Raw genomic sequence first — 12,778 nt, forward strand, 5'->3', positions numbered from 1 at the left:
GCAGAAAATATCTATTTAAGTATAGGAAAATGCATTTCAGTTCTTGGTGTTTCTGTAAGGCTTGTCTGTTTGCAGGGATGGTGTAAATACGACGGATATATTTCAGTGAAGGAGTGAGTCTGTAGGTACAGACTAAGGCAAATGGAGTGAGTTTTAGATCCCTGTTCGCTGGTGTGGAAGGCATTAAAGAAAAGAAAAGAAAAAAAAAAGAAACAAACAACAAAAAGACAACAAACATTTCTTGGAATGTGTGGTTTTAGTCTCCAGCCCAGTTTGTGTTGTGTCCCTTGTTGTTTAGGTTGAGCTCAGAGCCCCTTCTTGGACAAATCCCCGTTTTGGCTCAGAGCTGGCAGAAGCAGTCATTATTTGCAGGCAAGAAGTAGCGGGAAGAGAGTCAGAAGGAAATAAGTTCCTGGGAGCTGGCCCCTGGGGCTGCGCTGCTCTCTGAGCTTGCTTTTTCTCCATGCTGTGGGATTCTCCAGAGCGTTTGGGATGTGCCTGTTTATCACCTACAGTTACCGAGCTCAGACCTTTGCTCTGCACTGAACCCCCATTTGTAGCCTTTACGGACCTGGTTAACTCTGTGCAGAAAACACGGGTTGCTTCAGAAACAGAAAATGCCGTGGAAGAAAATGAAACTATAGATTCAACACTTTTGTTTTATGTCTGATTATGTGTGCACCCCTCAGAGCTGGTGGTACAGAACTTGTGTTCGTGACGGACACCCCAAAGTGCAGCGCTTGAGCTGTAGGGTGTCACTGGTTTCAGAAGTTTTCCTTGTGCCTGTATTGCTTTTGATCTGGCTGCTTTGAGAGATGAGTTTTGAGCATCATACATTCTCCTTTTGGTTTTCTCTTTTATAGTCCAAAACTAAATAGATTAAAAAAAAAAAAAAAAAAAGAATTGAGGAAAAAAATATCTGCAAAGAGGACCTTTTGTGTCTGTATAAAATGAGGATTTCCTACGCTTGCTGTAAACCATTTTGTTTCGTAACAGGCCTCGGCTGGTTTTTCCTTTGGATCGGAGGCGATGGCCAGGATGCTGCTGCAGCCGTTCCCGTCCTGGCAGGTAGCAGCACTGTGGCTGCGAGTGGCTGCGGAAGGCAGGAGCAGGCCCTTTTTTTCCTAAAGGATGTATGCTTTAATTTGTTTGGTGCTTTCCTACGGTCTGTGTGATGGCAAGGGAGAGTAACAATGCACTTTCTGACACTAAAATGCAGAGAAGTCTTCTGCAGCTACTGTTTAAAATGGTCTGAGGGAAAGCAAATCTCTTGTTTTGTTGTTGCTGCAATTGCTTGTGAAGTTTGCTCTACCTCCAGTGTAATATCCTTGTAGGGAGAGAAGGGACGGGGGTACATTGAAAGAAATACCTGTTTGTTTTAAATTTGGTCTACCAGGGGGCTTTTTTCTCCTTTCCTTTCCTAGTCCCAAGGAGCAGCAGGGCTGAAGGTGACAGCGTGGACCAGTCTCTGGTTTCTGGCCCTATCTGGAGGGAAGCAGTGTGACCAATTTGCTGCCCTCATCCTAGAAACAGAACTTTCTTCTCAGTGGATATTTATAAGTTTCTGAAGTGCTGGAAGATAAAAGTAACACTGTGTAACGTAGCTGGCTTAAACTCATTAATTTTTGGGGGTAATGCTTCATGTAGTCTTGGAATTTGTGAGGAGCTTAAAACTGAAGCTCGAACTGCCTGAAGGCTGTTCAGACACTAGATTATCTTTTTTCCTGATTTATTTTGGGGTTTCTATACTCGTGAACTATCCAGTTAAAACCAGTAGGTGTTGTTCCTTATGGCATTAAAACCTCTAGTGGATTCTTGGCAACTAAGTTTCTTATTTGTAAGTTATTTAAACAACTTTGAGTTTAAATCTACCTGAAAATGAGTGATAAAAGGTGCTGTTCCTGCTGATGGTCACATATGCTGTTTATGAGATTACACACTAATTGATACTTTTTATTGATCATTCAAATGATATGGCTTTGCTTTATTTTTACATGGATTAGATGTGTTCACCCAATCACTCCCAGTTGGGAGCAGTAACTTTTAATTGAGCTGTGATTAGCTTCTTAAACTACCTGCACCTGATGGCAGAAATACACTGCACCTTTTGTAATTAGGAAATTGATTGCCTGATTGTACATTCCTGGTGGTAAATATGATAACCTTTAACATGGCAGTGGATCGATGGCTCGGGGGCTTGATTTCTTTGTTTAAAAACAATCAAACCAGAGTATATCCCAGCATATCCCAGTAAGTATTTCCCTTAACTTCCCCACTCAAAAAAGGAAAAAAAGAAGAAAAAAAAAAAAAGAAAGAAAGAAAGAAAAAGAAAAAAATTAGGAAAAAAAAAACCACCTTTTGAGGTGATCTAGGAGTTTTACCCAGGCAGTATTACATTGTATTTTTTCTTGGTGGCTCACACTTGGGATGCCGAATATCGAAAAATGAAGCAGAAATGGTAAATTCTCTCTCTAAATTATCACTTTTTTATTTATTTATTTTATTATTATTATTACCTTAGGGGTGTCTCCACCTCAGCACTCTTGGTTTTCTTTTTGCCTTCAGAAATGGTTGACAGATGTATATATCTAAAAATGCCAGAATTTGATATCTATAATGTAATTACACCAGACAGCTGTAAATGACCCCTTTACCTACCACTTCCACATATATTACAGAAAATTTTAGAACTTAGTGAATTGCATTATTTTTACTTTCACAGAAACTGAACTCACTGGCATGAAATGCAACAAGCTGTGTCGCCTTGAGCTGTGCTGGCATATTTTATGAACCTTTTTGTTAAAAGCTGATTGAGAAAGTGAAGGGAAATTGCTTGTCGTCAAACAGCCATTCACCCCGTTCCTTAATTGAAAGTCTTGGGTCAAATAGTTCCTGGACCAACTCTAACGTCTTCTCAGTTCTTGACTGTAACCTTGGTTGGCATTATGTTAATGTCCTTTTATGTCACGGATCAAAGCTAAGCAAGGTTGATGCCTTTCCAAATGATTACCTAGCCCTTATAAGAAAATGGTTAAATCCCGTGAAATCAATCAATCTGTTTTAAGTACATATTCAGTCCAAACTTCTTCTAAGTCACTTTGTTGATATGTTTCCGTCTTTTGCCTAACTTTTCAGTGGAAAAAAATATATATAAAAGATGATTATGCACATGTTTAGATGCTTCCTTTCTCTGTAAGAAGGTTCTGGACCTAAGACATTCCTAAGCTGGTGTATCAGCACCTTGGTGACTTACCAAATGGTCATTGTTAGAAATGTCTCCGTACAGAACTGACCTTCAAATCTGTGCCTGATAGCGGACTTTTTAATAGGTAAAATTGACTTACATAGTTCCTTTTTAAAAACCACGCTCATTCTAGTTCCTCAGAGGACCTGATACGTTGGGTTTGGGCAATGCGGAGGTGAGGCTGGTTCTTTATATTAAGCCTGTGCTCTTCACAGTGGCTTGAGGTCTCTTCAATATTGTATATGGTGAAACTCCTCAAAGACCTGCCCTCTTGAAAGAGCAGGCTTAATTTGAGGGCAATGAGCACAGTAAAACAAACTTGAACGACCTTTTTCCAGCAAATTTTAACTTTCCAGTTCAAGTGGAAGTATGTTTCAGCTGAGATTGGTAATGTTTTGTCATTCTTCCTATAAATCAGCTCTAAATTATACAGCGGGATGGTCAGGAATCTCAACGCCTGAAATAGGTGAGAGTGACAGGGACCAATTACTGTGAAACCATCAGCTATAAAAAAGCTGTCTATATTCAGCTGGTTACAGCAGACCCAGATCTTTAATGTCCATTACAGAAAAATGGTTACAGTCCTATTTTTAGGCACACGTAGCAAAGCTTTCACATTAACAGCCTTATGTGTGGATGGAAACATTCTAACTCAAAACAGCCCAGGAAAGGTATTCTGCTCATCATTTCTTGTGAAAGACTGGTGCTCTGACAGGTCGCTTACAGGCCTCAAATCCCAACTTTTACCATTATTTATGTTCCGCTGCATGTATTTTTCTCATCATTTCTACTTCAGTTTGAGCATTAGAGTCACTTATGGAAAGATAATTTGATTCAATAGGTATTAGTTTGGAAAAAATCCTAGGTGGAGAACTAAAGGTCCGACAAAGCAGAATAAAACCTGCTTCTTCCCTGTGGTCTCTTAAGATGAGATTCCTTCACTGAAATGGCACACTAAAAGCTTTCCACTTGTAATTTATTTATTTATTTTTAAATCTTATTAGTTACAAACAAGTCACAACACTGGAAATGGGTTGAGCGTTCTACAAAATATGTGAAATGTGTATTTACATACAGGAAATGATTGCTGGTGGGATGTCTTCAAGGGGAGGTTGTGGTGAGCTGCAGTTCTGCAAAACTTACTGACCTATAGGAGAGCAAAGCAATTAGAGAACATAGGAACTTTTGAGTTGACTTTTGTCTCTTACAGCTGCCGGCATTGGCAGAGATGTCATCTACTTCTAAGCAAAAATTTTCTATTGATGTAGGGGAAATGGTCTGTCTTTCAAAAAAAAATCATAGATAACCACCAGCAACGTCTTTCTTTCATGTCTAATATCTACAGAGTTGTTCTACACCAAAAGAATCCACAACAAAATATTTTTCTAATAGTTTCTAAAATGTTTCTTTAACATTGCGCTCCCAAAGACCCATTTCAGTGGTCACTTATTGCTTGTAATTACAGGGGTATAGTGAAATACAATATTTTCTCACCATTGGAGGTGTAGTTCTGACGATGAAAGAGCAGAAGACTTTGAAGTAAAATAAACAGTGAGAATATGATTAGGAGGAAGATAAATGAGATCCCATAGGAGGTGAAAAATTGCTGTCACATTATATTTTTAATTCTTGAATTCCTGTGGGCTGTGTGATCAGCAGTGAAAAGACTTTGTTTGAAGCTAGTGTCCAGGATAATGGGTCAAGGCTCAGTGGACCATTATCAAATGCTGTTAGATTAAATAATACTTTATGTTAGCTAGAGATCATCTGGTCACTAGTGGTTTGAGGCAGGGCATGTCTTTGCACACATTTCCTGAAATAGGATTTTGGTCCACGTGATATAATCTGTTTTATATATAACGGCTAAATATCATTTAGTTGATGTTTAGAGTAACTTTTCAGGTCTGATACCTTATGGATATTAACAGTTTATCAGCACTCAGGGCCATTTAAGGAACATTGCAGTTTGAAACAGGGTTCATACATATCTTCTCCAAAGACTTAGATGATACTCAAAGCTAAAATAAATGTGCAGAAACAGCATCGGCATTTTGAAACCCAACATAATTTAGAGCATATTGCGTGATTGAATTACAACCTGATATCTCATAATTTTTCCCACTTGTCAGAAAAGGTCATACAATGCTGTAAACAATCAATAGTTTTCATGTCTAAAACGAAGAAGTTCGAACAGTTTTTCATGAGCTGTGAAGGTTAAATGAGGCACTTGCCAAGATCTATTGAGAGTCATTGAGGCTTTACATATTTTATAGTATTCTTAGTGGCAAACTCATTACCATTACCATTAATGGCTTTCGATTAATCAAAAGAATTTGGTGTAGCTCCTGCACATGAAAATCATATAATTTATCTAATCTTCTGGGGATTATCCTGGAGAAACAGCTATATAAATGATCTTAATGTACCCTGGAGTTTATACGGTAGGTTACATGCAGCTACGCCAAACATTACAATCTTAGGAGGCATAATGTGCTATTTGTGTATAACATCACGGCACTTGCATCCATACAAAGCTTTGGTTAAGTAATTCTTGGTGTGTCTGTTATAAACCACCGTTGTCAAAGGCATGCAGCCAGTCATTGGCAAAACACATCATAGACTGAAACTTGGCAATTGGCTTCACATGGCTGGGCAGCAAATTAGATTTCCCCAGTTTGGGGGAATACTGGAGTGGTTGTTAGTAGGCTTCCGCAAACACACATATATGTACGTGATGCATGTTTACAGAGGCCTCTAAGGAGGTCTGGATATTTGGTGTAGGAAATGGCAGGTGAGGATTTTGCCTCATGACAGGTAGTTCAAAGTGATTTTACAGAGGGTCTCACTGGAGGGAGCAAAAAACTTGCAGGGGGATAGTGGGTGTACTCGGAGTATTTATTCTGCGTGAGTCCCCGCTGCTGAACTCGGGGCTGGGTGGGTGTTGGAAGGCAGCACTGGCTTTCCGTGGGGAGAACACGAAGTGGGGGCGCAGGGCAAGAGGCTGCCATGGGGCCCACCTCCCGAGCCAGTGTGCATCCTGGTGCAGTGAGAGCTATCACTGCCTTTAAAGCAGGGCTTCAGGTATTGTCAGCAACTTAAATCTTAGCCAGAGCACAGATGATAAAGGATTAGGAAATGCAGCAGGACATCAGTTTTGCCACTGGGTCAGTTTATTGTTTAATCCCTGCCATCTCAATTTCGCTCTCTTTAGATAGAGAAGCTAATACCTCTTTAGGTATCTCCTGAGGTCTTTGGGAGGATTAATCAGTGAGTGTTCATAACCTATTTTTTAAGTGCTAAGTATTATGACCGATTTGTGGGGACAGCACAAACTAATAGCATCATGGCAAAACTGCACAGTGTGACAAGTTCGCTCTCTGTTTTCTTCACAAGGCTTCAAGAGATTAAATTGGATGAACTTTATTTTACTGCTTAGGACTTGAATGGTGACCAAGTGGTGAGCAGCACAAAGCTGCTCCTTGAGGAACATCCAATGAATTCTGTTCTCAATTTGCCAATACACAGCGAGGGTGTCTATTCTTAAAATAATAATAATAAAAAATAATTTACAGCTGTTTATTTTAATATCAAAGCCTTTCAGTAGTGTATGTTAGAAAATTATAACATTTTGAAGCCTTTATATTGCTACCCAGAGGTGGAGAAAAGTGGTTATGAAAGTTTTTTAGGAAAAAGACAGTTTCTCTACTTCAGAAAATAAAAATGAGGATGCAAAAGGAAAAGATAAACCAATCCTGACCCAGAGCATCAATGTCTATTTTCCTTGTTTGCCCTGCACACCAAGTTTGTAGGATGCCCACGCTGGCACTGGGTAGCTCAACTATAATACACTGCATGTGCGTGCAGCACTCTGCCACAAATTGTTTTACCATGATGAAAAGAATACCATATTTTGCTTATAAATGAGATGAAAGGCTTTTCATAAGAGGAACAGTTTAGCAGACAGAGAGAATTAGTGGGAAGGCAGACAGGTCATAGATCAAACTTAGTGCTGCTCAGATGGCAGACAATGGTCTCAGGCTCAGGAGTTGCCAAATTTGCTGATGATGTCGCTGATTGTATTTTTCAGTAAGGAAAAAAGATTGATTAATAATGTTGGGATTCATAAATAACCACTGAAGCTGTGAAAGCTGGATATGGAGTTAAAAGGAAGAGCCCACGCGTGTAAGAAGCCTACCCTGTTTTAGCCGCGTTGAGCAGCAATGCAGAGCAGTCTTTGAACTACTGGTAAAGTCAAGCAAAATCTCGTTCCTTAAAATAGGGAGTTTAAACCAGTGTCCAGATTATTCACTGTGACAAACTCAGAAATTTGGCAGTCTGTCGTAGGCTGTGGTTTGATGCCCATGTTGGCACAGGAGGTGGATGTGCGAGAAGGATGAGGGGCAGTCCTGGGGCATCTTCAGACTCCTCTAAGTCAGTGGAAGCTTTCTTGTGTGCGTGCACCCTGACTTTGTTATGAGCTCGAAATACCGTAGGAATTGTGTGTGTGGTTTGGTCTTGTTGTTGTCGTTTGTTTTGATTTGTTTTGTTTTGCTCTTTTCCCCCAAGTTTACAGTTGGAAAGGGGGTGGCAGAGCAGGCTTTAGGATGAATTAATGACTTTATTGGACTACTTGCATAATGTAATGTTATTCCCTATCTAAGGATGGCAGTGTAAATCTCAGAGAGAAGAAATTAATTTTGGAAAGTTTATATATATGTAGATTATTTGCCTCCTAACCTCTGTGCGTGCCTCCCCTGCTCCAATAAACAAGCAGCTTTTTTGTACTACTGCAGTCTCTGAGGATACTGGCAGAGATAAATATATGCTGAAGTCCTTGCAGGATGGAGACTCTCTAAAGAACAGCGAATGGGAAGCAAAACAAAACAGGAATTGTGCCACCATCTTTCTTATTTGAAAAGAAGAGGTACTAAATTCCTCCTGTTAGGTCAGAAATACCCTCCTGGACCAAGTCTTGGCTCCACATCTCTAGTCTGCCCTACCTGGTAGTAGGAGACATTTGCAGGGTACTTCAGGGCAAAATAAGAGTAATTGTGCTGGGGGGGGAAAAAAAATCAGAACCTTTGCTTTTGGAAATGCCTACCAACATTTATGAGGATTGTCCTCAGAACAGACACCTCACGCCCTCTCGAGATGGGGAAGAAAATCCCCCACCTCAAATCCCTAGGCAGTAGTGTGTCATATCGACCAACAAAAGCCTGAAAAAAGTGACAGAATTATTCCCAGCAGTAGCTGCACTATTGAAACAGGAGCTCCAAGAAAACCCTTAGAGATTTTATTTTATTCTACTTTATAAAGGAGGAGATCAGGCAAGACAATGAAAAATACTGGCTTAAAAGTCCCTAAAAATAAATGGTCAGGATTTATTCTCCCTGTTTAAACTCTGGGCAGCTGGGTGGGGTTGGCCACAGGGTGGAACCCCAAAGGTGGGAGCAACCTTTGAGCCCCAGGGACTCAAGATTCGTAGAACCCCTGGGGCACGCAGGGGATGCAGCCCCCAAGTGCACAGGGAAGGGCTGGCCCCAAGGCAGCAGCACCATCAACGGGCTGCGGTTTGCCCTTGCCTCTTACGGCCCAGGCTTGAGGGGCTTTTCTTCTCTTACAATGCACCATGTTAGGAACAACTAGATATTACACATTTGCCATGTAGAGGTGGCACAAAGTTGGATGTAATGAGTTTATTTAGCAAGAGCCTGTGCTCTGCATGTACATTTACACCAGCCTTGTCCTTTATCCTGTTGTGAACTGCAACTCTGGGCAACTTTTGCCTGCTGGGTAGCACAAATTAAATCCTTTTAAAGTGATTTCTCTTAGGAGGAAGTGGTGTTAAAACCTGGTGTTTCTTTGAAAAAGTCCTGCTTGTTCACAGAACCTTTTGCCCTCTTGGTGCAAAAGGAGCTACTGTGTGTGTTTGGAAATGTATGGCCAATGAGTACAGCTTGTGAAGGAATGGCTCATCCTTGCCCTTGCTGCTCGGATCGTCTCCAAGCTACTCTTGTTTTTTCTCTTTTTTCTGTCCCTTGCTGCCAGCCTCGCACAGCTGCCAACAGCCGCCCCCTGCCCGCTGGTGCTGCAGCCCCGGCCCCGCAGCTTTGGCTGGGTCCTGCACGGCGTCACAACGGGGGGGAACTGCACTGTGCCCGTAAACTGGAAAGGAAGAGGGCTCAGGTAGCAACGTGTAGCTGATGCAAGCTCTGATGCCTCCCACGTTAACAGCGCTGCGATGAGGTTCAGTTATGGATTCATTGGGTGCCTCCATCTTTGCTGTAAAAAACTCATTTTGCGTTGGTGGGTGGCAGCTCTCTCACGTCCTGTAACACAATCCATCTTCTCCCAGCTCCGCTTCCAAGGCTGTCTCAGTAACTGCTGAAGGCTGATGTCTGAAGAGATTGCAGTTGCACACATCAGGTTTCTGCTTGTGTGATTGAACTGTCTGCTCTTACACACGTTGCTGTGAGTCAGGAGGAATTTGCTGTGAACACCATCCTGCTGGGAATGAGCTTTCACTAACAGAAGCTAATTAGCTAAAGTGGCGGGTTTGTTTTTTGTAACAAACTTCTGGTGTTTCTGCCAAAAATGAGTCACGCCTTCAGCTATGCAGATGTGTGTGGCTAGAGTTAGCTCCCCAAAACCACGCTGAGTCACCTGAACCTGCCTCCTGGGGGTTCATCTCCCATGGCACAAGTGGAATGAAAGTGCTGGAGACGTGGCACTCTTGAAAGCACAAATTTTGTCATTCTAGGGAACCCGTGTATCAAAATGGGATGTGGTGTGATTTCTGGCACATTTATTGAAAATATAGTTCTCTTCAGGCCCTGCTGTGTTAGATTTCTCCTTGTTCATTTAAACCTTGCCTGAGAAGCTCCCCAAAAAATGTTGCTTGGCATTCAGTGAGTCATGATTTAAAAATGCTCCTGGTTTCCAGAAATAATAATAATAAAAAGATACCAGCAGGAAAGAGATATTGGGAACAGAGAAGGTCAGCTCTTGCTGAACGATGCCATTGAGCCCTAACTGGCTCCTGAGGCTCCTGGGCTGCAGCCTGCTGCATCGCTGCGTGCGCTGGGCTGAGCCGCTCGGCGGGGCGGAGATTGGCTTTTCCAAGGAGGTGGGGAGCAATAAATAAATAACTACTCAAGTAACTCAGAGAGGACACTTTCAATCTTCTATTATTTTCCTACAGCGGAACAGGGAAAGATTTAAAAGGGGTGCTACATCTAATAAATGGAAAGGTGGCTCCTGAAGGCGAGCTTTGTGCTGAGCCATGCTGCGGGTGCTGAGGCAGGGCGATGCCAGCCCCACGTGCAAGGAGCTGTGGGCAGCTCTGTGTGCAGCAATATTTACGGACCTGCAGGAGCCACTGCTTCTCTCTTAGTGATATGCAGTTGATCTTAAAAGGTCAGGATCATACATAACATTCTCCTAGTTACGAATGCATAATACATATCTTCAGTTTCCTGGGCTGAATTTATCAGTGTTGTCCCACTAGCGTGCCTGTGAGGTCAGGCTCTGGCATGGTGGGATGAAGGATTTCTGCTGTCTGCTGCAGGGGGGCTCTGCTGTGTCCGAAGGCAGGCGCTGGAAGACCCGGCAGGCTCTGTCGGCAGGCTGCATGAGGACGGGCCCTGCAGCGGGCTGGGTTGGCTCCTGCCCTTGCTGTGAGTCTGGCTCGGGCTGCTGGGCCGCACTAGGCCTCCACATGGCCGGCCCTTGAACAGGGCAGCTGCAGAGCACCAGGCACTCGGCGCCATGAAATCTTGCGTGGGAAACTGATGAACCGTGTCAGAGTCCATGAACAGCATAATAAGGAATCTGAGCTTGACTACGAGTCAATCACTTTATCTAATTAACATGGCACGGCCTCATCACCTGGCTGTTGTTAACAGAGAAGCCATCATGGCATCACTCCTCTGCTATTTACAGAGTGCAGCGAAGCCCGACGCTGCCCCACTCCCCTGTCATTTATGTGATGTGGTCATGGGACATCCAGGCCTCTACCGTGACCCTATTCAGGGTCCCTGTGGCACGGCTAATTACCAAAGGCACAATTCAGTGCTAAGGGGAGGGGGACTGCACAACCTGAACTATAAACAAAGTAAAAAAAAAGACCTGAATCCCAGAAGATTACTGACCAAGAGACGCTGGTATTGCACTCCCACGAATAGCAACCCCAAGCACGAACTTCCTGAGCTGTCCGTGCCCCCCGTCTCCCCCAGCCTCTCAGGGCTGGCTCCTCGAGGAACGAGCTTGTCCACAGACAAACGCTGATGAGGCAGAAGGGTGAGTAATTCACCTTAGGGGGGATTTGGGAAGTGCATGCTTGGGGTTAGAGCTCCCCCAGGACCCTGCAGTAAGTCTGGGGTGAACCTTGCCATTCTCATATCTGGAACTAAGTCGCTGTTTGTATTGTAGCAAATTCCTGCAGATCGTTGTGTTAATTGATTAATACTCAGATACTGATTGTAACTGTGCTGTTAAAAATCTGATGTTGTTTACTGTAAAATCTAAACTTGTCTAACCTTATTATTTACCATAAAATTATATAATAAATCCTTAATTACTGCTACATTCAAGTTGTTTAAAATCATTTCCCCGACACTGTTTAAGATGACACTGCTATAAACTAAACGTTTGTCAACAGTTGTTACTGGGGAAACCTTTGTAAATGTGTGTGCTTACAGCTGCGCCTTATCGAAGCCCTCATACTTCGTCAAATAATGCAAGAAATGAAAAATCTGTAATTTATTTTTAGCAGGGAAAATGTGCTCCTATAACTGGGTTACCTAGGTTTTCTTTTGCACTTTTTGCCTCTGTTTCCTCTCCCTGACTGCTACCGACGTCCATGTTGCTGGCTTACCTCAGCAAATCACTTTTGGCACTTGTTAGAACAGTTATGAGTTCACAACTCTTCTAAGGAGACGTCCAGATTACTGTATGGCTAATTTCCACAGGCGGCACACATTACGTGAATGAGCTGAATCTTAACAACAGTTAACAGTTTGAACAACTTAGAATGAGATAAAAGAATGAAATGCTCTGTTTTACACACCGCACCAAGGCTTTTAATTGCCAGCACTCGTGGAGCAGCGCTGGAGGTGCGCTCAGCCTTGCTGATTGCTCCCACAGATTTTGGGGAGGAAGAGTACGGCCGCAGCAGCTCACACCCAGGGCACACACGCAGTGGCTCACACCTCGGTCACACTTACATAAATTTTGTTCAATTAAATTTAACGTAGATTCAATTAATACAGTATAGGAATTAATACAGCAATTAAATGAACTTAGAGTTTCATTTCTATCTGTTGTTGTGAAGAACTTCAGGTATCCCCAGCTCCCACCTGCAGTGTAACTCCAGCGTTTTCTGCTCAGAAGACCCATCATCAATATTAGCTGGACAGTTGCTACTCTTTGTCATGGTAGAGGTCAAAACAACGTGGGAGTCTCTTCTGCTGGTAAGCTGAGTTTCAGTGAAGTGGAAAAATAATAACACATCAACATGAATGATATTTAGTATCC

The 12,778-nt window shown here is 42.6% G+C and overlaps 1 long non-coding RNA gene across 6 annotated transcripts in view; it reads left to right on the forward strand.

Annotated features, from left to right (window-relative positions):
- The first annotated feature begins 2,268 nt into the window (after positions 1–2,268).
- LOC310902622 overlaps positions 2,269–12,778 on the forward strand; it is an 82,899-nt gene continuing 72,389 nt past the window's right edge. For 2 of the 6 annotated variants that reach the window (XR_014586825.1, XR_014586826.1), the window contains exon 1: positions 8,923–11,542. This is a non-coding gene — a long non-coding RNA (uncharacterized lncRNA). Of the gene's footprint in view, positions 2,459–8,922; positions 11,543–12,778 lie in introns of those variants that run through there. The other 4 variants (XR_014586827.1, XR_014586828.1, XR_014586824.1 and 1 more) reach the window with 3 other exon arrangements.

This window comes from Anser anser (genome assembly GCF_964211835.1).
Source record: "Anser anser genome assembly, chromosome: 7".
Taxonomy (NCBI): Eukaryota; Metazoa; Chordata; class Aves; order Anseriformes; family Anatidae; genus Anser; species Anser anser.